A 22,662-nucleotide genomic window follows, 5' to 3' on the forward strand; every position below is an offset into this window, starting at 1 on the left:
CAAGTCCTACGCAGATACTAGCAGGAGAAAATCTGTAGATGCTGGAAATCCAAGCAACGCACCCGAAATGCTGGGGGATTTCAGCAGGCCAGGCAGCATCTGTGGAAAAGAGTAACCATTCAATGTTTCAGGCTGAGACCTTGATCAGGACTGGGGGAAAGAATTGAGAAGTCAGAGTAAGAAGGTGGGGGGGGAATGAAGTAAAAGGTAGTAGGTAGAAAGTGATAAAAGAGGGGGAGGGGTGAAGTAAAGAGCTGGGAAATCACTTGATGAAAGATACAAAGGGCTGGAGAAGGGGGAATCTGATTGGAGAGGACAGAGGCCATGGAAGAAAGGGAATGGGGATGAGCACCAGAGGGAGGTGATGGGCCGGTAAAGAGGGAAGTTGAGAGAAGGAAATAGGAATAGAGAATGGTGAATGGTCAATTACCAGGTTCAAGAAATTGCTGTTCCTTCCATCAGGATGGAGGGTAGCCAGACGGAATATAAGGTATTTCGCCTCCAGCTTGGGTGTGGCCTTGTTGCAACAGTAGAGGAGGCCATGGACTGGCATGTCAGAATGGGAATAGGAAGTAAAATTGAAATGGGTGGCCATCAGGAGATCCTGCTTTTTCCGGTGGCTGCAGCAAAGGTGCTGGATGAAGTGGTCTCCCAATCTATGTCGCGTCTCAGCGACACACAGAAGGCCACATTGGGAGCACTGAGTACAGAGGATCACCCCTAACAGGTGAGGTCCCCTCACCTGGAAGGACTGCTTGGAGTTCTGAATGGTAGCAAGGGAGAAGGTGTAGGGGCAGGTTTAGCACTTGTTCTGCTTGCAAGGGTAGGTACCAGGAGGGACAAATGGACAAGGGAATCATGTAGGGAGCAATCTGTGTGGAAAGTGGAAGAGGGGGCAAAGGAGGGGAAGATGAGCTTGGTGGTGCAATCACGTTGGAGAAGGTGGAAGTTATGGAGGATTTTGTGCTGGATGTGGAGGCTGGTAGGGTGGTAGGTGAAGATAAGTGGAACCCTCTCCCTAATGGGGTGGTGGGAAAATGGGGTGAGGGCAGATGTGTGATTGAGGACAGTGTTAATGACAGAGGAAGGAAAGCCCTTTTCTTTAAAGAAGGGGGGCATCTGATTAGTTCTGGAATGAAAAGCCTCATCCTGAGAGCAGTAGCGACTGAGACAGAGGAATTGAGAGAAGAGGATTCGCATTTTTACAAGTGACAGGGTGAAAAGAGGTATAGTCCAAGTCGCTGTGAGAATCAGTGGGTTTATAAAAGATATCAGTAGATAAGCTATTTCCTGGGATAGAAGAAGAAAGAGAAAGGGGAGGAAGGTGTAGGCTTGGAACATAGGCTGGTCCACCTAGCCAACAAAAAGGCAGGCATAGCTGGAGCCTATGTGAGTGCCCATGGCTACACCTTTTGTTTGAAGGAAGTGAGTGCACCCAAAGGGGAAATGATTGAGAGTGAGGACCGTTTTCACCAGATGGAGGAGAGTGGTGGTGGAGGGGAACTGGTTAGATCCCAGCTATGCTTGCCCTTTTGTTGGCTATGTGGAACAGTCTATGTTCCAAGCCTACACCGGTATCACTCCCCAACTTTTCTTATGCTACATCGACGACTGAATTGGTGCTGCTTCCTGCACCCATTTGGAACTCATCAACTTTACCTTCAACTTCCATCCTGCCTTCAAATTTACCTGGTTCATTTCCAACATGTTCCAGAAAGAAGCAGAGTGCTTTGAGGCCTTTCTGACGGGGGAATGGAGGTGTATAGGGACTGGACATCCATAGTGAAAATGAGACAATCAGGGCCAGGGAACTTGAAGTCATTGAAAAGATCAAGAGTGTGTGAAGTGCCACAGATGTAGATAAGAAGGGACTGAAACAGGAGAGATAAAAGAGGCAAGGTATGCAAATGCAAGTTCAGTGGGGCAGAAAGAAGCAGAAACAATGGGACTACCTGGACGGTAGCTTTATGGATCTTGGTTAGGAAGTAGAAATGGGAACTAAGAGGTTGCTGGCAGTGTATGGGAGATTCCAAGAATTAATAAGGTCAGTGATGGTGCAGGTGACAATGGCCTGTGCTCCTGAGTGGGGGCCTGTTCAAGGTATATGTAAGGGGAGGTATCTGAGAGTTGCCGCTTGGCCTCAGCAAGGCAGAGGTCAGTCCACCAGACTACTACAGCATCCCTTTATCAGCGAGTTTGATGTTGAAGTTAGGATTAGAGTGGAGAGGTTGTAGAGCAGTGCACTCAGAAGGAGTGAGTCTAGAATTTGAGAGAGGAGTTGTAAAGTTGAGATGGTTGATGTCTTGTTGGCAGTCAGCAATGAATAGAGCCACAACAGACAGAAGACCAGAGTGGGTTATTCCTGCTTATGGAGATGCTATGACATTTCTCTTTGCAGTGAAGGAGAATGAAAGGTGACTTGATAAATGTACAAGATGATAAGAGACACAGATCAAGTGGATAGGGAATTTTTCCCAGGGAGGAAGTGGTTTATTTGAGGGACACAACTGGCAAATGTGAGGGGACATAATTTTAAGGTGTTTGGAGAAGACTGTTGGGGGCGATGTCAGAGTTAAGTGTTTTTTTTTACATAGGGAGTTGTGGGTATATGGAATGCGGTTGTCATGGTCCAGATTGGGTTCTTTAAACTTCCTTTGTTTGTGTTACGATCGGGACTGCTGACTCCTTGTTTCCCTGTTTTCCCTTGTCCCTTGGGCTTGATGATCAAAGGCAATTTACTCTCGACTGAACCAGCTCCTGCTTTCAGATGCTCAGCGCGCGAGCGTTATGGAATATTAACGAAGTCACCAAAGCTAGAGAGAGCCAAAGTCATCTTGCCGGAGCAACTAAGTTTCTTGCCGGAGTAAGCTAAGTCTCCTTGCTGAAGCAAGTGCCAGCAAGCCACCTTCCCTCACCAGAGCGGGTCTGTCAAAGGTAAACCGCCCAGGTGAGTCAAGAACTCAAGACTTTGTCTACATCTTATTATTCCAGTCCCCATGCCTGTTTAGTCTGGGACATCCCGAATTATTCAGTGTTCCTTGTCTAAGTTCCAGTCATCCTACTTTGTTTCACCGGCATGCCTGTGCTATCTAGCTCCCTTCTTTCATGTAGTTTCCAGAAATGTAACAATTCTCCTAAGTGATCCCACTCATACCTATGATGGGTTCCTACAAATTAATTCCATTTTTACAAATGAAGCAAAATTACTTGTATCACAGGCAGGGTCTGACCATATAATTTATTACTATTTATCCTGAAAGTGGTTTGACACAACCAAGTGGTTTACTAGAGCCCTTCAGAAGAGAGTTAAGCATCAACCTCATTTTACGTGACTAGAATCTCACACAAACTACAGCAATCAGAATCAGAATCAGGTTTAGTATCACCGGCATATTGTTGCAACTGAAATCTGTTGCAGCAGTATAGTGCAATACATAATAATAAAAGCTATAAGTATATATAAAAAATAATAAATTATATAAAAGAGGGAAAAGTACTGAGGTAGTGTTCATTGTCCATTCAGAAATCTGACATCAGAGGGGAGGCAGCTGTTCCTGAAATGTTGACTGTGTGTCTCCAGGCTCTTGTACCTCCTCCTTGATGATATCAATGAGAAGAGGGAGGGCATGTCCTGGGTGATGGGGGTCCTTAATGATAGATGCTACCTCTGTGAGGCTTCACCTTTTGAAGTTGTCCTGGATGCTGGGTAGGCTAGTGCTCATGATGGAGCTGGCTGAGCTTTCAACTTCCTGCAGCTTTTTTTGTTCCTGTGCAGCGCCCCCTCCATACCATACCAGTCAGACTGCTTTCCATTGAACATCTGTAGAAATTTGCAAGTGTCTTTGACATACCAATTCTCCTCAACTCAAGTATACTATAGCTGCTGTCGTGCCTTTTTAAAAATTGCAGCAACATGTTGGACCTAGGGTAGACCTTCTGAGAAGATGACACTCAGGACTTGAAACTGCTTACTCTTTGCACTTCTGATCCATTGATGAGGACTGGTCTGTGTTCCCTCAACTTCCCCTTCCTGAAGTCCACAATTAATTCCTTGGTCTTACTGGTGTTCAGTGCAAGGTTGTTACTGAGGCACCACACAATCAGCTGATTTATCCTGCTCTTATATGCCTCCTCGTCACCATATAAAATTCTGCCAACGAAGTCATGTCAACGGCAAATTTGTAGATAGTGTTTGAGATGTGCCTAGCCACACAATCATAGGTGTAGAGATTAGAGCAGTGTAGGCTAAGCACACATCCTTGAGGTGTCGATTATAAGCATGGTGGAGATGTTATTTTCATTCCCCACAGACTGGTGAGAAAGTCAAGGATCCAGTTGCAGATGGAGGTACAGAGACTCAGGATTAGGAGCTTGTTGATTGGAACTGAGGGTATGATGAACTGTAATCAATAAACAGTAGTCTGATGTAGGTATGGTATTGTCCAGGTGACCCAAAGCTGAACAGAAAGCCAGTGAGATTGCACCTGCTGTAGACCTATTATGCTGTAGACCTAAGCAAATTGCAGTGGGTCCAGGTTCTTGTTTAGGCAGGTATGAGTAGCAGATTTCCTACTTTGGGGGACTGCAGTGAGGTAGTTGTGCTTTTACAATATGTCAAGGTGTCAAGGTATATAAAAAAAGCATTTTTATCAATATTAGTTCTGTTTAATTACTTTTTTCTCTAATTGAATCTAATTTTACAAATTGCCACCTTGAAACTGAGACTCCTGGTTTCCATATTAATGGTTCTGCATCTGGACTATAGTCCTTTGTGTTTTAGCCTTAATATTTGAGTGTGTTGAAACCATAGGCACCCAACAAACTACCCTTCCATAGCTTCCTGGCAACAAACTTCGAGGGGCATTTGACTCTGGTGAATGTCAGTTTTTACACTGTTGAACCCTCCCATATGTCAGTCTATGTTCCACATCATTTTCTCTCCCTCTAGAGTCAATAATACCTGATTCCCATCCATTTCCCAAAGCCAGTATCTACCAACAAATTATAACACATTAAGCCTTAAAAATATTAAGTAAAATTTAGTTAATGAAGGGGCCAGTTTGTTTGAGTATTGCAGGTCAGAATTTTAAGGCTCAGTTAACTTGTTAGTACAAGGATAACATGGTAAGGTGATATAAATCTGCCTAGAATATACTTCTTATCTTTTACTTTCTAAGGTGATATTCAACACACCCAAATGTCATACTTCATCAAGAATGAAGCTGAAAATCAGCAGTTTGTTCTGAATAACTTTAGTTGCACATGTTCATTTCGGGTTATGTCTCCAGTAGACTTGTTTACACTTCTGGGCATGAAATAAGGCGTCAGTGGCTAAGCGACGGTCTATTAAAGCAACAGTCTCCTGCAGGAGGATGTTGGGGTCTGATTATGTGTTATATTTGAGATGGGAATGGTTTTAATTATATAGGTCAATGGGTTTGACCAGGTTTTTTCTTCTTGTCTCCTTGATATAACTGTCTATGAGAACTGCTTTGCCTTTCTAATGTGTTGGTGCTAGAGGGGGGCGGTTAATGTTCAGTGTTGACATTGCTAAGTGACACTCACAGATGTTACAAAGTAGAGTGTTGAATGGGAGGGGTGATGGGAGTAGAGGTGGGAGGGGGGTAACTCAGGGCTCCACCACCAACTTACAACAACAGATCCAGGGGAAGATCAGCAACACGGATAAATTAGAAAATCTTACTATTGTATCATTTAATGTTAGAGGATTAAACTCTTCCTACAAGCGTATAAAGGTTTTGGATTTCTTACGCAGAAAGAAAATATCGCGCTGTTACAGGAAACACATCTTAAACCTAATGACATTCCCAGGGTTCAAAACCGCTTTTATAAACCCATTGTGGCATCAGCTGATGGTACTCATATGAAAGGAGTTATGATATTAATGAGACGTAGTATTAATGTATCATTTGAAAGGACTGGCTCCAACAATGAAGGACGTCTAGCTTTTTGCTGTACATCCATTCAGGGTAAAAAGTTGCATGCATTAGCCTATATGCCCCAACTTTATTCGAGGCTGAATTTTTTTCCCTCAATTACCTCCCAATTACTGAAGTTAATTGACTAACAACTATATGTTTGTTCAGACATGAATGCTTTGGCAAACAATAACCTTGATAAATCTTCCTCAAGCTCTCAAGAATCTGCTTCCAAAGCACTTACCTCTTTCTAACTGATTTAAATTTAACTGATGTGTGGAGGGTGTATAATCCATTTGCTAAGGACTATACCTTCTTCTCCAAAAGACATAAATTTTTCTTTCAGATAGATTACATTCTTATATCCTCTGGTTTGCTGCCTTTAGTACACTCAAAAGAATTTTTGCCCAGACATCTATCTGATCACAACCCAGTTATATCTACTTTTAATTATGGCAAAATCAAAAATAAGGCTACCAGGTGGAGGTTTAACTCCACCCTTCTAAAAAAAACAACAAATTTCTAACACAACTGAGAACAAAATTGACAGAATTTATAAATTTAAATAAAAATAGTGTCTTGGATATGACAGTGGTTTGGGCCTCCATCAAGGGTTTCATATGAAATACTGCCATATGGTTCAGTTCCCACCTACATAAAAGTTGGCTTCAAAGGATTTCCACCCTAGAAGAACAATGTAATGTTTTGGAGAATGATCTCAAAAGGAGATACACCATAACGAAAGGAAGCGGGCTCAAAACAAAACAAGCAGAATTAAATGAGTTATTAAGAAGCAGGTCAGAATATATGAGCCATATAACCAAACATAAGTATTATGCAGAAGACAGCACACTGAGCCATCTTTTGGCACTAATGCTCAAACAACAGGAAGCTAAAAGGTCTATACCAGCAATTAGATGTGCTAAACATGGAGTAGTATCTTCAACAGAGGAAATAAACGAGGCATTCAATAATTACTTTAAAGAACTGTATACAAGTGGCTCAGTTCCTTCTGAGAAGGTTTTTACCGATATTTTAGTGGATTAGACCTCCCTACGTTGTCATTAGAGGACACCAAAACTCCAGACTACACTGGATGAGCTACTCAAAGCAGTTAAAGCTACAGATTAGGGCCATACACCTAGTATAGATGGCATACCTGTGGAACATTACTTAGCACTTTGGGATATTCTTGGACCAGTATGGTTAGAAACATTAAATTATGCTATTGGAAATGGCGCTTTCCATAGAGATCTAAACACAGCCCTGATCACAGTTATACCTAAGCCTGGTAAGGACCGCTTGGAGTGTGCCAATCACCGTTCAATCTCCTTGATAAATGCCAACCTCAAGATACTTTCTAAAGTCTTAGCCAGTAGACTCGAGACAGTAGTTTGGAAAATAATTAACCCAGATCAAACAGGCTTTATCAGGGAATGTCTCGCATCTGATGATATTCGCCGGCTCTTACACACACTGAGCACAACACATAAAATCCCGCCTGCCTGCAGCCTGCTATTTCCAGATGCTGAAAAAGCGTCCGATCGCCTTGAATGGCCATACCTTTGGAGAGTTCTAGAAGAATTTAAGAGGTAACAAAAGAAATAGATGAGGGTAGGGCAGTGGATGTGGTCTACATGGACTTTAGCAAAACACTTGACAAGGTCCCTCATGAGAGACTCATCCAGAAAGTCATGAGGCATGGATTAAGTGGAACCTTGGCTGTTTGGATAAACAATTGGCTTAAAGGAAGAAAGCGGAGGGTAGTTGTGGAAGGAAAGTATTCTGGCTGGAGGCCGGTGACTAGTGGAGTGTCGCAGGGATCTGTACTGGGACCCCTGCTATTTGTGATTTTTATAAATGACCTGGATGTAGAGGTGGAAGGATGGGTGAGTAAGTTTGCGGATGACACGAAGATTGGAGGAGTTGTGAATGGAGCTGTAGGCTGTCGAAGGTTACAAGAGGATATGGTTTAACATTTGCCATATAAACTAGTGTGTTGTCCACATAAAGTAATATCGAATGTGATGTTGTACCTATTGTAATAGGGGAGATCTGAGGAGAGTTTCTAATTAAATGTGCAAGCGGTTCAATAGATATAGTAAAAATTAAAGGAGACAGAGGGTCCCATAGAACCAGAGAACACTACGGCACAGTACAGGCCCTTCAGCCCTCCATTTTGTGCCGACCCATATAATCCTTAAAAAAAAAGTACTAAACCCACACTACCCCATAACCATTTTTCTTTCATCCATGTGCCTGTCCAAGAGGCTCTTAAATACCCCTAATGTTTTAGCCTCCACCACCATCCTGGCAAGTCATTCCAGGCACTTACAACCCTCTGTGTAAAAAACTTACCCCTGATGTCTCCCCTAAACTTCCCTCCCTTAATCTTGTACATATGCCCTCTGGTGTTTGCTATTGATGCCCTGGGAAACAGGTACTGACTATCTATGCCTCTCATAATCTTGAGACCTCTATCAAGTCCCCTCTCATTCTTCTATGCTCCAGAGAAAAAAGTCCCAGCTCTGCTAACCTTGCTTCATATGGCTTGTTCTCCAATCCAGGCAACATCCTGGTAAATCTCCTCTGCACCCTCTCCATAGCTTCCACATCCTTCCTATAATGAGGTGACCAGAATTTAACACAATACTCTTCTCACCAGAGATTTGTAGAGTTGCAACATGACCTCAATCCCCCTGTTAATGAAGCCTAGCATCCCATAGGCCTTCTTAACTACCCTATCAACCTGCACAGCGATCTTGAGGGATGTATGGATTTGAACCCTAAGGTCCCTTTGTTCATCCACACTCTTAAGTAACTGACCATTAATCCTGTCCTCAGTCTTCTGGTTTGTCCTTCCAAAATGCATCACCTCACACTTGTCCGGATTGAACTCCATCTGCCATTTTTCTGCCCAACTCTGCAGCCTGTCTTACTCACCGGTCCTTCTGCCTCTACATCCAGGACATTTATAAAAATCACAAGTAGCAGGGGTCCCAGAACAGATCCCTGCAGCACTCCACTAGTCACCGGCCTCCAGCCAGAATACTTTCCTTCTACAACTACCCTCTGCTTTCTTCCTTCAAGGCAATTTTTTATCCACACAGCCAAGGTTCCACTTATCCCATGCTTCATGACTTTCTGGATGAGTCTCTCATTATGGACCTTGTCAAATGATTTCCTAAAGTCCATGTAGACCACATCCACTGCCCTACCCTCATCAATTTCTTTTGTTACCTCTTCGAAAAACTCAATCAGGCTCGTGAGGCCTGATCTTCCCTTCACAAAGCCTTGTTGACTATCCATGAGTAGACTGTACTTCTCCAAATGCTTGTAGATCCTATCCTTAAGAATCCTTTCCAGTAGTTTGCAGACCACCAACGTAGGAGTCACCGGTCTATAGTTCCCAGGTTTCTACCTATTACCTTTTTTTAAGCATGGGAACTACATTTGCCATTCTCCAGTCCTCCAGCACTTCCCCTGCAGCCAAAGAGGATTCAAAGATCATAGCCTCTGCTCCTGCGATCTCTTTTCTCAATTCCCACAACAACCTGGGGTATATCATATCTGGCCCTGGGGATTTACCAATGTTTTTAAGAAGATCCAGCACTTCTTCCTTAATCTCCACATTGTCCAGCACACAGGCTGACAGGTTCAACAAACTCTGCCCTATGTTTTAAAAGCAATTTGTATTTCTTTCAGGATACAAAATTAATCTGTCAAAATCAGCACTGCTACTGATTAATACAGATAAAAGTAAGGTGACTCTCCCTCTCCAAATGAGGTCCTCTACTTGGGTATTAAAGTTAATACTTCCCTATCGTCTGTGGCTAAAACATATCACTCTTTAATTTTGAAAAAAATAGAAGATATTAATAGATGGAGACACCTGCCAGCATCAGTTCCATCCTGTATCTCGGTCATTAAACGGAACATCTCACCCCACATTAATTCTATCAGCTCAGTGATCCCACTTGTGCCTCCAGCAGGATATTGACAAAAACTGGACTCCTTACTACGATGCTATGTTTGGAATGGTAAACAACCCAATATAAAGTGGTCAGTTCTACAATTCAAAAAGTCAGGTGGTGGATTGGCATGTCCAAATTTTAAATTGTCTCACTGGGTATTTGTATTAAAAAGTCGTAGCTATTGGATGGAGGAGGATAAAGTCTCATCATGGAAAAATATAGAAGAAGAGCTAATAGCACCAATGAGGTTGAAGGACTTCCTCCTTATAGGTATGTCTACAAAAAATTGATTTGTATTATGGTCCAATTTTAACCCATATGCTACAAGTGTTTAGGGCAGCAGAAAAATTCCTAAAATTTAAAAGCGTATAGCATTATGGAACAATAATCATTTTCAATAATAAACAAGAACCTGTCACTAACGGAACTTGGGGGGAATAAAGGTATTACTACTCTTCAAGATATTAATGGGGCAAGAGCTATCCTTAGCTTGTATCTAGATATAATATTATATACACTCTCTTTTCTTCTACTTTAGAGTATGATCAGCTTGTAAAGCCTACGGGGTTCCCTGGGGGTCAGATTTAAAGGACCATCCCATTTTAAGTTGGATACAGAGTGCTCCAAGACAGATAGTGTCATATATCTATGATAAATTAAACTCCCATAAATGTATGCCCACATCAGGAATGAAAGCCTGGGATAGGGGCATATCTGAATTGGGACAAGACTCAGACTGGGATGTGATTTGGGATAAAGCTGCCGGTGCTTCGAAAAACCCAAATCATCGGTATATACACTTGAAATTTTGTCATAGAGCATATCTAACACCGAGAATTAGACATCAAATGGGACTGGTTCCTGACCCATATTGCTCATTTTGCCCACACAGAACCGCTGGCTCTTTTATACATGTTGTATGGGAATGGCCAGCAGTTTTTGGTTTGTTGGGGAAGATTATCAGTACTCTTACAGAACTAATGGGGATACAATTACCAATGGACCCTGCTGTACATCTTCTAAATGATGACTCCCACCTTTCCCTTACAGACGTAAAATCTGGCTGGCAGGCCTGACTGCAGCTAAGAAGATTGTAGTCCAGCGTTGGAAACCTCCTCATGATATTTCAAGTACTCACTGGCTTCGGAGCTTTTTGGACATTTCTTACCTGGAATTATCATCAGCAAGAGTAAATGACTCATGACCAAACACAATCTTAATATGGAAAAATCTGATATCTAACTTAAAAGATTTTCTGTTAAAATAGGAATGCTCTGTCTGTGTGTGCACCTCTATTCAGTTGGTTGGTGGAGGGGAGGGGGGTGGGGATGAGAGTTGGGGGGTGGCTGGGTTAAACAGTCAAAATGTAATTGGCAACTGGTTGTATTGAATGTAATTTGTTGGTGTTACAATAAAAATTAGTGATAAAAAATGTTAACTAATGGAAAGAACATAAAACAAGGAACAGGCCCCTTAGCCCACAGAGTCTGCGTGGAACATAATGCAGAATTAAACTAATTATCTTCTGCCTGTACATGATGCATATCCAATTGTCGCATATTTATACATCCAACAGCTTCCTAAATGCCACTTTTGCATCTGTTTTCACTACTTCTCCGGCAGACTGTTTCAGGCAACCACCAACTCTTTTTTTTAAAAAGCCTGCCCTGTACCCTTCTTCTAAACATTCCACTCTCACCTTAGCTGCTCCAAAGAGCACCATATGGGGTCATTCTTACCCTTGGCCATTAGGCTTTGTTGTTTGTTGACCTAGTCATGGGGGCTTTTAACATGCAGGTCAATTGAAAAAATCAGGTTGGAAATGGATCTCAAGAGAGTGAGTTGGTTGAATGCCTATGAGATAGATTTTTACAGCAGTTTGTTGTTGAGCCTAATAGGGGATCACCTGTACTGGATTAGGGTTATGTAATGCACCAGAGGAGATAAGGGAGCTTAAAGTAAAAGAACCCTTAGAAACCAGTGATTACAATATGATTGAGTTCAACTTGAAATTTGATAGGGAGAAACTAAAGTCTGATGTAGCAGTATTTCAGTGGTAAAAGAAATTACTGTGATATGAGAGAGGAGTTGGCCAAAGCAAATTGGAAGGAGATACTGGCAGGGATGACAGCAGAACAGCAATGGCATGAATTTCCAGGAAAAATGAGGAAGGTGTAGGGCAGATGTATTCCAAAACCGAAGAAATACTTGAATGGCAAAATAGTACAACCGTGGTTGACAAGGGAAGTGAAAGCTAATGTAAAAGCAAAAGAGAGGGATATAACAAAGCAAAGTTAGTGGGAAGTTAGACGATTGGGAAGCTTTTAAAAACCTACTGAGAGCAACTAAAAGAAGCATTGGAAGGGAAAAGATGAAATATGAAAGCAAGCTAGCAAACAATATCAAAGTAAAAACTTTTTCAGGTATGTAAAAAATAAGAGAGATGAGATTTGACATAGAACTGCTAGAAAATGAGGCCCGTGAAATAACAACAGGGGACAAGGAGATGGCAAGTGAACTAAATGAGTATTTTACATCTGTCTTCACTGTGGAAGACACTAGCAATGTGCCAGATGTTGTGGTGTGTGAAGGAAGAGAAGTGAGTGCATTTACTATTACATGGGCGAAGGTGCTCAAAAAGCTGAAAGACCCAAGGGTACAGAAATGACCCAGACCGAATGAACTGCACCCTAGGGTTCTGAAAGAGGTAGCCTTAGAGATTGTGGAGGCATTAGCAATGATCTTTCAAAAGTCACTGGGACTCTGGCATGGTGTACTTGGTGACACAGCACAAGGTTGGACAAAATCAGCATGGTTTCCACAGGGGAAAATCTTGTCTGATGAACCTGTTGGAATTTTTTGAGGAGATTACAAGTAGGATAGTTAAAGGGGATGTAGTGAAGGTTGTATATTTGGACTTTCAGAAGGCCTTTGACAAGGTGCTACACATGAGGCTGCTTACCAAGTTAAGAGCCAATAATATTACAGTAAAGTTACTAACATGGTTAGAGCATTGGCTGATTTGCAGGAGGCAGTGAGTAGGAATAAAAGGATACTTTTCTGGTTGGCTGCCAGTGACTAGCGGTGTTCCACAGGGGTCATTGTTGGGACCACTTCTTTTTATGCTGTATATAATCATTTAGATGATGGAATAGATGGCTTTGTTGCCAAATTTGCAGATGATACAGAGATTGGTGGAGGGGCAAGTAATGTTGAGGAAACAGGTAAGCTACAGAAGGACTTAGACAGATTAGGAAAATTGGCAGAAGAGTGGCAAATGAAATACAATGTTTGGAAAATGTATGGTCATGCATTTTGGTAGTAGAAGTAAATGTGCGGACTATTTTGCAAATGGGGAGAAAATCCAAAAATCTGAGATGCAAAGGGACTTGGGGGTCTTTATGCAGAACTCTCGAAAGGTTAACTGGCAGTTTGAGTCGGTGGTGAGGAAGGGAAATGTAATGTTAGCATTCATTTCATGATGTCTTGAATACAAGAGCAGGGATGTGATGCTGAGGCTGTATAAGGTACTGGTGAGGTCTCTCCTAGAGTATTGTGAACATTTTTGGGCTCCTCATCTAAGAAAAGATGTGCTGGCATTGGAGAGGGTCCAGAGGCAGTTCACATGGATGATTCCAAGAATGAAAAGATTATCATACGAGGAACGTTTGATGGCTCTGGGTCTGTACTTGCTGGAAATTAGAAAGATGAGGGGTGATCTCATTGAAACCTTTCCAATATTCAAAGGCCTAGACAGAGTAGATGTGGAAAGGATGTTTCCAATGATAGGGAAGTCTATGAAAAGAGGGCACAACCTCAAGATAGAGGGGTGACCATTTAAGACATAGATGTAGAGAAATTTCTTTCACCAGAGGGTGGTACATTTGTGGAATTTGTTACCACAGACAGCTGTGGAGGCCAGGTCATTGGGTGTATTTATGGAAGAGATTGATAGGTTCTTGATTGGACACGGCATCAAAGGTTATGGGGAGAAGGCTGGGAGGGGGAAAAATTATCTCCCATGATTGGTGGAGCAGACTCGATGGGCCAAATAGCCTAATTCCATTCCTATGTCTTATGATCTTATAGCCAGGTAAGTGATGAACCCCCCCCAACACCTTCCTGTTAGACTGTTTGAGGTAACTTATGTTTTATTCTTTCTTGCTTTTCTTTTAATATTTGTAAATGTGTATATCTGTGCACTTGTATTGCTGCTGTGACACTGTCATTTCCTTTGAGATCAATAAAAATTCTATCTATTACTTGCCATTTAGACTCTAGAACAGTACAGCTCAGAAAATGGCCTGTTGACCCACAATGATGTGCCAAAGTAATTGAGCTAGTAATTAAAAGCCTAACTATATCAATTCCCCTGGCCCACACAATGTCCATATCCCTTCTTTCTCAGAATATTCATGTGCCTAAAAGCCTCTTAACTGCCTCTACCATATTTCAGGCACTCACTTTCTGTGTAAAAACCATTATTCCACAATCTAGTTCAAAATTAGTCTGTCTCACTTTAAATACAAGTACTCTGGATTTAGATAATTTGATGGTGGGGGGAAAGATTTTGACTGTCAACACTATCTGTAAAGAGTTTGTACATTCTTCCCATGAATGTGTGGGATTTCTCTGGGTGCTCTGGTTTGCTCCCACAGTCCAAAAGACATATGGTGGTTAGTAGGTTATCGGGCGGTGTGAGTTCATTGAGATGGAAGGTCCTGATATCATGCTGAACCTCTAAATAAATAAGTATAAATCACTTTTAAGACCTTGTTCATCGATTGTGGCTCCACTCATAGGTAATGCACTAATCTTTAATTTTGGGGCGGCACAGTAGGATAGTGGTTATTCTGATTATTGAAAGTTGCTTTGTCATAATTGGTTAGCATCGAAACTGCAGCTGCTTTTCCCATTGGTTAACGGTCTTGTGTCCAGTTTCAAATATCCTGAGTATATAGAGGGCACAAGTGGCAGGTTCTGTCTCTCTCCCTTGTTTTCAGGCAAGCAGTGCACATGACCATTGTGAAGATATTTGTTGAATATTCAGTTTTGTAGTGTCTGTAACTTGGGGAACATGAATGTTTGGTTAAATGTTTGTTGTTTTGTAAATGAATGATTAATATACCTACTCGCAGAGAGTGCTTTCTGTCTCACTTGCTAGATCTGTGAACCTGATTCAACATTACAGTGGTGCAGCTCGAAGGACCAGAAGGGCATATTCCATGCTGTGTGTTAACAAACAAACTATAACTCTCATCATTTTATAAACTTTTATCAGGGCTCACCCTGTTCCAGAGAGGCATCTAAAAAAGCCATAAGGAGAGATGAAATATGAAGTTAAGCTAGGTTATAATATAGAAGAGGATGCCAAAAATTTTATCAAGTAAAATAGAGGCAAGGGTGGGTATCAGATGACTGTAAAATGACACAGGCAGTAATGGAGGAAAAGGAAATGGTGGATGAACTTAATGAACTTAAGTATTTTGCGTCAGTCTTCTCCATTGAAGGTACTAGCAGTATGCCAGAAATTAGAGATTGCCAGACGGGACAGAAGTGAGTGTAATTGCTATTTTTAAGGAGAATGTGCTTGGAAAGCTGAAAGGTCTCAATGTAGATAAATCACCTGAACAGATGGACTACACCCCATTGTTCCGAAAGAGGTAACTAAACAGATTGTGCAGGCAATAGTTATGATCTTCCAAGAATCATTAGATTCTGGAATGGTTCAGGAGGACTGGAAAATTGCAAATGTCACTCCACTCTTCCAGAAGGGAAAGAGGCAGAAGAAAGGAAATTATAGGCCAGATTGGCAGACTGCACTGTTTGGGAAGATGTTGGAATCCATTATTAAGGCTGTGGTTTCATAGTACTTGGTACTAGGCCAAGATGCCACACAAGAGATTACTTAACAATATTAGAAGCCCATGGTACTACAGGAAAGATACTGGCATGGATAGAAGATTAGCTGACTGGCAGATGGGAAATAGTGGGAATAAAGTTGTCTTTTCTGGTTGGCTTTTGGTGACAACTGGTGTTCCACAGAGGTCAGTGTTTGGACCGCTTATTTTCATGTTATATGTCAATGACTTGGATGACCAAATTGATGGCTTTGAGGCCAAGTTTGTGGATGATACAAATCTAGATGTGGTGCAGGAAGCAGGGAATCTCTAGAAGAACTTAGACAGATTGGGAAATGGTCAAAAAAGTTGCAGATGGAATACTGTGCAAGAAAGAAAATAGTTAAGCACTTCTGTGGAATAAAGGTGTAGACTATTTTCTAAATGAAAAGAAAATTCAAAACTCAGAGGTGCAAAGGGATTTAGGAGTCCTTGTGTAGGATTCTCTAAAGAATACAAGGAGTGATTGATAAGCTCATGGCCTAAGGTACAGACAGACAAACAGACATACTTTATTGATCCCGAGGGAAATTGGGTTTCATTACAGCCGTACCAACCAAGAATAGTAAAGAAATATAGCAATATAAAACCATAAATAATTAAATAATAATAAGTTAATCATGCCAAGTGGAAATAAGTCCAGGTCCAGCCTATTGGCTCAGGGTGTCTGACACTCCAAGGGAGGAGTTGTAAAGTTTGATGGCCATTGGTAGGAATGACTTCCTATGACGCTCAGTGTTACATCTTGGTGGAATGAGTCTCTGGCTGAATGTACTTCTGTGCCTAACCAGTACATTATGGAGTGGATGGGAGTCATTGTCCAAGATGGCATGCAACTTGGACAGCATCCTCTTTTCGGACACCACCGTCAGAGAGTCCAGTTCCACCCCCACATCACTGGCCTTACGGATGAGTTTGTTGATTCTGTTGGTGTCTGCTACCCTTAGCCTGCTGCTCCAGCACACAACAGCAAACATGATAGCACTGGCCACCACAGCCTTGTAGAACATACTCAGCATTGTCCGGCAGATGTTAAAGGACCTCAGTCTCCTCAGGAAATAGAGACGGCTCTGACCCTTCTTGTAGACAGCCTCAGCATTCTTTGACCAGTCCAGTTTATTGTCCATTCATATCCCCAGGTATTTGTAATTTTCCACTATGTCCACACTGACCCCTTGGAAACAGGGGTCACCGGTGCCTTAGCCCTCCTCAGGTCCACCACCAGCTCCTTAGTCTTTTTCACATTAAGGTGCAGATGATTCTGCTCACACCATGTGACAAAGTTTCCCACCGTAGCCCTGTACTCAGCCTCATCTCCCTTGCTGATGCATCCAACTATGGCAGAGGCATCAGAAAACTTCTGAAGATGGCAAGACTCTGTGTTGTAGTTGAAGTCCGAGGTGAAGAGAAAGGTGAAGAGTCAATTTTAGAAAACCTAGCACATTTATTTTTCAACATAGTCCCCTCCTACATTTACACACTTAGTCCAGTGGTCATGGAACAAATGGAACCCTTCTTTGTAGAAGTCGGCTTCTTGGACCTCCAGAGTTGGTCGTCAGCATGGGGTGATTGATAAGTTCATGGCCTAAGTTAGAAGCAGATACTGTATAATTTATTCTTTATACTTTATTGTCACCAAACAATACAATACTAGAGCGTACAATCATCACAGTGATATTTGTTTCTGCACTTTGTGCTTCCTTAAGTACAAATCGAAGTAAATATAATAAAAATTTAAATTATAAATCATAATTAGAAAATAGAAAAAGGAAAGTAAGGTTGTGCAAGTCAGGTCTGGATATTTGGAAGGTTCGGCCCAGATCCGGGTCAGGATCTGTTCAGCAGTCTTATCACAGTTGGAAAGAAGCTGTTCCCAAATCTGGCCTTACGAATCTTCATGCTCCTGAACCTTCTCCCGGAGGGAAGAGGGACAAAAAGTGTGTTGGCTGGGTGGGTCGTGTCCTTGATTATCCTGGCAGCACTGCTCCGACAGCATGCGGTGTAAAGTGAGTCCAAGGATGGAAGATTGGTTTGTGTGATGTGCTGGGCTATGTTCATGATCTTCTGCAGCTTCTTCCGGTCTTGGACGGGACAACTTCCATACCAGGTTGTGATGCACCCTAGAAGAATACTTTATACGGTGCACCAATAAAAATTAGTGAGGATTTTAGGGGACAGGCCAAATTTCTTCAGCTTTCTCAGTAAGTAAAGGTGCTGGTGGGCCTTCTTGGCAGTGGACTCTGCTTGGTTAGACCAAGTCAGGTCATTTGTAATATTCACCCCGAGGAACTTAAAGCTTTTGACCTGTTCCACCTGCGCACCATCAATGTAGATGGGGTTGTGCGGTCCGCTACTCCTTCTGAACTCAACAACCAATTCCTTCGTCTTGCTGATGTTGAGGGATAGGTTATTGTCTTCGCACCATTCCACCAGGTTCTTAATTTCCTCTCTGTACTCAGACTCATCATTACCCATGATACGGCCTACAATTGTGGTGCCTTTTTGTTAATAACAAAAGATGAAGATGTTATTAACTTCAAACTTCCTGCATTTTCACTCAAAGAGTTGAACTGCACGTGCATGTAACGAGAGCTGTATAACTCATCTCATTCTACCTTAGGCCACAAACTTATCAATCACCCCTGTTGTGGACCACCTGGAGGTCCAAGATGCTCTCGTTACGTGCACGTGAACTTGGCCATGAACTTATCAATCACCCCTGCTATGGACAGTTTCTGGAGGTCCAAGATCCATATGCTCCACAACCACTGGACTAAGTGTGTAAATGTAGGAGGGGACTATGTTGAAAAGTAAATGTGCTAGGTTTTCTAAAATTGATTTCTTCTACATTAGGCTAAGAACTTATCAATTACCAATTTGCAGGTTAAGGAAGGCAAATGCAATGTTAGCATTCATTTCAAGATGACCATAGGCGGCAGTGTGGCTCTGCCGGTAAGAGAAAGAATTACATCTTTAGAAAGCAGTGATAGAGGGTCAGAGAATGTCGAATCTTTGTGGGTGGAGTTAAGAAACTAAAAGGGTGAAAAAAACATTATGGAAATCATATATAGGCCTCCAAATAGTAGCCAAGATGTGGAGTTGAGATTACAAAGGGAACTGGAAAGGGCATGTAATAAGGGTAATGTTACAATTGTAATGGAGGACTTCAATATGCAAGAGGATTAGGAAAATCTGGTTGACAGATCACAAGACAGGGAATTTGCTAAATGCCTATGAGATGGCTTTTTAGAGCATCTTGTGTTCAAGCCTACAAGTAGAAAGGCTATCTTAGATTGGGTGTTGTGTAATAACCCAGATTTTATTTGTCTGCTTAACGTAAAGGAACCCTTCGGAGGCAGTGATCATAATATGATTGAATTCATATTGTAATTTAAGAAGGAGAAGCGCAAGTCATGAGAGAGGAGCTTGCCCAGATAGATTGGAGGTGGATGCTAGCAGGGATGATGGCAGAACAGAAGTGGCTGAAGTTTCTGAGTATAGTTCACAAGGAGCAGGATAGATATATCCCACAAAAGGATAAGCTCTCAAATGGCTGGGCTATACAACCCTGAACAAAAGCTAAGGAAACGGCAGGGGCAAAAGTGAGGGAGAGGTTGGAGAAAATCTAGCAAAAGGCAACTAAAGAAAGCTATAAGAAGGGAAAAGATGAAATATGAGGGCAAACTAGCTGATAATATAAAGCAGGATACTAAAAGTTTTACAGTTATATAACAAATAAAAGGGACGTGAAAATTGATATTGGACCACTGGAAAATTATGCTGGTGAGGTAGCACGGAGGACAAAGAAATAGGAGATGAACTTAATAAGTACAGTGCATCTATGAAAGACACTGGCTATGTGCCAGAGGTCCTTGAGTGACAAGGAGCAGAAGTGAGAGTCAGGGAACAGGAGTGAGTGTCATTGCTATTACAAAGGAAAAAATGCCAGGCATACCGAAAGGTCTTAAGTTGAATAAGTCACCTGGGCCAGATGAACTACATCCCAGAGTCCTGAAGGAGATTGCTGAAGAGATAACATATGCATTGGTCATGATCTTTCAAGAATCACTTGATTCTGGCATAGTCCCAGAGGACTCACTCTATTTTAAGAAGAGTAGAAGGCAAAACAGAAGAAATTATAGCCAGTTAGTCTAACCTCAGTAGTTGGGAAAGTGTTGGAGTCCATTATTAAGGATGAGGTTTTGGGGATAACGTAAGTCAAAGTCAGCAAGGTTTCTGTAAAGGGAAATCTTGCCTGACAAATCTGTTAGAATTCTGTGAGGAAGTAACAAGCAGGTGGACAAAGGAGAGGCAGTGGATGTCATTTACTTAGATTTTCAGAAGGTAATTGATGAAGTGTCTCGGATGAGGCTGTTTAACAAGATGAAATCCGATGGTGTTACAGGAAATATACTAGCATGAATAGGGGAATGGTTGACAGGCAGCAAGTGGGAATAAGGGGGGGGGGGGCATTTTCTAGTTGGCTGCCAGTGACTAGTGGGTCAGTATTAGGATCACTCCTTTTACATTGTTTGTCAATGATCTAGATCACGGAATTGATAGCTTTGTGTCAAAGTTTGTGGATGATAGGAAGATAGGTGGAGGGGTGGGTAATGCTGAGGAAGCAATGTGATTGCAGCAGGACTTAGACAAATCAGAAGAATGGGCAAAAGAGTGGCAGATGGAATACAGTGTTTGGAAATGTATGATAATCCATTTTGGTAAAAGGAACAATAGTGCAGACTGTTATCTAAATAGGAAGAAAATTCAAACATTAGAGTTGCATTAAATACCCAGTGCAAGACACCCAGAAGGTTAATTCACAGCTTGCCTCTATAGTAAAGAAGGCAAATGCAATGCAAGCATTTATTTCAAGGGGAACAGAATATAAAAACAAGGACATAATGCTGAGCTTTTATAAGACAATAGTCAGGCCACACTTGGAATATTATCAATAGTTTAGGGCACCTTATCTCAGAAAGAATGTGCTGTCATTGGAGAGAGTGCAGAGGAGGTTCATGAAGATGATTCTGGGAATGAAAGGGTTAACATACAAGCAGCATTTGGCAGCTTTGGGCCTGTACTCACAGAAATTTAGAAGAATGCATGGGGATCTCATTGAAACCTACCAAATTTTGAAAGGACCAGATAAGTTCAATATGGAAAGGATGTTCCCTTAGGTGGGGGTGTCCTGAATCAGAGGGCACAGCCTCAGAATAGAGGGGCGACCTTTTAGAACAGAAGGAAGGAGGATGTTTTTTAGCCAAAGAGTGGTGAATCTGTGGACTGCTCAGCCACAGACTGCTGAGGAGGCCAAGTCCATGGGTATATTTAAAGCGGATGTTAATAGATTCCTGATTAGTCGGGGCAGCAAAGGATATGATGAAAGGGCAGGTGTATGAGCTTGAATGGGATCAGGGATCAACCGTGATAAAATGGACAAGCAAACTTGATGGGCTGAATGACTTATTTCTGCTCTTATGTCTTATGGTCGTAAGGTCTATGACTAGAATACAAGAGCAAGGATGTCGTACTGAGGCTTTATAAGGCATTGGTCAGAACACACTTGGAGTATTGTGAGCAAGTTTGGGCCCTTATCTAAGAACAGACCTGATTTTGGTAATGAGAAGCATTTGATGGCTCTATGTCTGTACGTACTAAACTTTTTCGCAATGAGGGACGCTCCCATTGAAACACATCGAATATTGAAAGGCCTATGTCAAGTGGACGTAGAGAGAATGTTTTCTATGGTGGGTGAATCTAGGACCAGTGGGTTCAGCCTCAGAGTTGAACAGCGGTTCCCCACCTACAGTCCATGCACCCCTTGTTTAATGGTAAGGCTCCAAGGCATAAAAAAGTTTGGGAACCCCTGTAATGGGGGACTTTTATTTAGAACAAAGATGAGGAAGAATTTCTTCAGCCAACGGGTAGTGAATCTGTGGGATTCATTGCTGCAGACGACTGTGGAGGCCAAATTATTGAGTTTATTTAAAGTGGAGATTTCTAGGTCTTGTTTTGTCAGGGCTTTAAAGTCATGGGGAGAAAGCAGGAAAATAGGATTGATGGGGGTAATAAATCAACCATGATGGAGCAGACCCGACCAGCTGAACTGCCTAATTCTGCTCCTGTAGCTCTTGATTTTATGGTGTAGAACAAAGTTAATCTAATCTTTTATTATAGCTTATACCCTTTAATCCAGGCAAAACACTGGTGAACCACTTCTACACTCTTTTCAAAACCTCCAGATCCTTCCATGAATTGGGCAACCCAGAACTCCAAATGCCTAACCAGAGTTTTCTTTAGTTAGATCACGGTTTTCAGTCTCATATGCAATACTCCAACCAATAAAGGCAAGCATGCCACAAGCTTTCTTCACCACTCAGTGTACTCTTGGACCCCCAATATCCCTCTGTTGTTCATTCCCCTTGTACTAGACTTCCAAAACTGCAAGAATTCACACTTTCCCATGTGTGAATAAACTCTTCCCAAGTCTGTAACCAATCTATATTATGTTACATCCTTTGACAACCCTAACCAAAACTTCATCAAATATTCACAAACTTACTTACACTATCACACCAAATTGTCAGACAGTAAGAGATTGGAACATTGCAAGAATTAACACCTGGAGATGGTCAAGACAAAGTGAATGGGAAGAAGTAATGAGGTTATAATACTATGCCTAAAATGGCACTACACTCTTGTTTTTATTAATAATGTGAGCTATCAATTTACCATAAAGAATACTGCAGAAATGACTGAATAATAACTGAACATTTGTTATGGGTTCCAGTTACAATTATACTATTTCATGCATTTTATTATAGTTTATATCACTATTTAACAATA

At 41.8% G+C, this 22,662-nt stretch overlaps 1 protein-coding gene across 1 annotated transcript in view; it reads right to left on the reverse strand.

The window, feature by feature from the left end:
* LOC132382383 (protein unc-13 homolog C-like) overlaps positions 1-22,662 on the reverse strand; it is a 575,658-nt gene that overhangs the window by 212,221 nt on the left and 340,775 nt on the right. The window lies entirely within an intron of this gene.

The sequence above is a fragment of the Hypanus sabinus genome, chromosome 28, assembly GCF_030144855.1.
Source record: "Hypanus sabinus isolate sHypSab1 chromosome 28, sHypSab1.hap1, whole genome shotgun sequence".
Taxonomy (NCBI): domain Eukaryota; kingdom Metazoa; phylum Chordata; class Chondrichthyes; order Myliobatiformes; family Dasyatidae; genus Hypanus; species Hypanus sabinus.